Genomic DNA, 3,136 nt, shown 5'->3' on the forward strand with positions numbered 1-3,136 from the left:
AAGTCATCTTGTACTTTTACTGGTCAGGGAAGGTCATCAGCCATATTTTCCTTTTTTATTTTTTATTTTTTTTTGACCATTGTAATGCCACAAAGGCCAGTAAAAGCAGCTTTCTCATGGGATGTGGTGAGCAGAGCAATAAGCCATCCCACCTTTTCACTCCTGAAGGCATATGACAGGCCTTACAGTGCCATACCAAAGGAAGTTGCTGTTAGTGGTAAGGGAGGAAGGAAGATCATACTTCTTGGAATAAAATGACAAATACAGTTTACTATGTTAGACTGGACACTATGATTTCTTCATCAGAACACTGTCAATTTAAGGAGACCATAAGACTATCAAGTTATCCATGAGTAATTGTAAAAGCTATGGACCACAGTGGCAAGGAGAAAAATCTCACAGTAAAGAAATTTTAAATGGAAAACAGATGTAGTGGGTGCTATCGATGCCTCACGCAGATCTCCTTGAGCAGGTTACTGCAGGCACCATCCTGTGAGTATTGACTGGCTCCAGCTCACTGAGGTCTCTTCCTTTGAAAAATCACCTTAAACACAACAGAAGCCGTATCACTCAAATTACATAAATGTCTACTCCTTCTCCTAAGCAGATGATGGCCAATGACCAACTGAGCACAAAAGGTAGGAACTCAAGAACTGTCCAACTTTGGTACAATTTGTGCAGCACAAATCCCCTTGGGACAAGGCTACAGTTAGACTTCAGTTAAGATCTCGTCCTGACTTAGATTTCTTCCCTCATCCTGTCTTATTTCCTTTATTCACCCTCTCCTAAAGATACCCTTTCAATACATCACTTGCACAAGAGTTCCACACTCAGATTCTGCTTCTTGAGAATCCTACCTAAGAGTGGGAGATAAAAATAAAGCTGTGTTTTTATTATATCGTATGGTATCCATCCTGAGACAGATAACTTGGCAAATTGTTCCATCTGTTAGCTGATCTTGTACAATCTCTGGTGCCCTCTTTATTAGTGCTTCCCCAGCTTTCTCCACCCATCAGATAGTTGTACACCAGTTTCTCTCCAGGTCTAAGAAAAAAACCTTTCTTCACTGTCTCTATGTGCCTCTTTGCTTTTATGCTGTTCCATCAATAAAACAACTTCAATTTTTCATTCTTCGTAGAGGTTTCAATTGCAAAATTTTAACATGTTCACCTCTTACAGGAAATAATTCCTATATCTCTCATATATAGAATCTTAGTAAATATTGCACAGAGGATTAAATGTGAGCTTCAGGCCTCTTTGAGTGTAATATGATCTCCAGGTCAAATCCTATTCGATGCAGGCACAATAATAGAGACAGTGTAGACAGGTGGGTCAAATGCTGCTTCCAAAACATTGGAAGGCTCAGGTGAGCCTGAGAAAAAAAAAATTGTTCATTATAGCAAATAAAAGTAAGAAACCATATTGAGGGGATGCATCCACTTTGGGAATCATAGCACCTGAAAAATGTGACAATGAATTCTTTGACCAAAAAAGCAGAAGGCTAGTCCCATGGAAGTTACAAAACAGAGCAAATATATAGTCTTTAATTATAGCTAACTTGGATGATTTTTAAATTGTATTTTCAATTATTGTAGTTAAAAACACAAAGTTATAAAAGCAGCTATTCTGTAAACATCACAGTCTTTTCACTCAGACATCTATTTTTGTCCCCTGGAATGGATTTGAAATTCTAGAAACTGTAGTCACATCTTTCAGGTGGTAAATTTCCCTTGGAAATGTTCAAATTGGGTTTAACATATAAAGCAGACCTAATATTAGGAGGAAATACAAGAAGAAGTAAGAGAGGGTGTGAGAGGGTGAAGAGGAAAATAATTATATAAAAATAGAAGGAATGCAAAGATGAACTGGAAGATAGATGCTCAGCAACAAAGAGGAAATACCCCCATCCATCCTCTGTTCTCATTGCAAAACCTTGAATATGTTACACATTATCAAAAGAGTAGATGCAACCTAAACTAGATTTAAATTGTAAATACAAATAATCTAACATATTCCCTTCTAGGAATAAAATAATCCTTAAAACATACTCCTATCTAGGAATTCAAGGATTAAGTTTCTGTAATTGATTCAAGTACTCCAGAATTTCTGGGCCCAAGTTGCCACAAGTAAATAAGAGAAATTTTATTCTTTCATTTATCAGATTTTGTTTTATTTTGTTTTGCTTTGGGTCTTCTATATCTGAATCAATAAGACACCTTATAACAAATGCTTAGTCCATACTCATCCAAGATCCAATTCCTCAAAATTTTGAACACAGGGCTGTGGATCTGCATTCACAACAAGATCCCCAGGTATGTCTGAGACACACTATCACACTTGAACTATCAAGATAAAGAACTAAAGAAAGGCTTCTCTTCCATTTGTTCTTAGCATTAAGAAAGTCAAATAGTAAGGAAGATAATCTCTCTAAAGTATCACCAGCTTCCAGCTATATTGTCTTACAAAACACCCAGTATTTCTAGAGAAGTTCACCAAAGAGTTGAATAAATCATATCCCTCTTGATTCAACTCATAATAATGATTTTTATGTTCTGTAGAAGCAGATAAAGTTTTATATACTTTCTTAAAAAGAATACTTCTTTTCAGGATATTGCTAGAAAGTGTCTTCTATCTAGTATTCCACTTAGAAAGATATTTCATGCCCCACTTCTAGAAACCCTTTCCCTCTTCTCCATGATTGTCTGAGTCACAATCTGGTCGATTAAATTCAAACACATACTGAGAATTTCTTAAATGCCTCTCATGTGCCAGAAAGATGCTAAACATTATAAATACAAAAAGGGGTAGAAGAGCCCATACTTTCGGGAACTCACAATCCAGTAGGAAGAAAAGGCAACTGGACACATGATGACAGTGCATTGTGATCACTGTTAACAGATCAGTTATAAGAGACCAAGGAAAAACAAAAAAAGTGACTTCTAACAACCCAGGAGTTTGAGGAAAAGTTTCTCAAAAAATGTCCCGTGAAGTATGAAAAGGAATTTTCTTTCTAGACAAGCGAGAGGTCAGGTGGTCAGAGGACTTATCAACCCATGCAACCCTTTTTTTCCATAAAAAAGGAAACTTTGTACTAATCAGAGTCAGGAATACCTTCTATTTCTCCAAGGAAGCATTT

This window comes from Sciurus vulgaris (assembly GCF_902686455.1).
Source record: "Sciurus vulgaris genome assembly, chromosome: 16".
In the NCBI taxonomy this organism is placed as follows: Eukaryota; Metazoa; Chordata; class Mammalia; order Rodentia; family Sciuridae; genus Sciurus; species Sciurus vulgaris.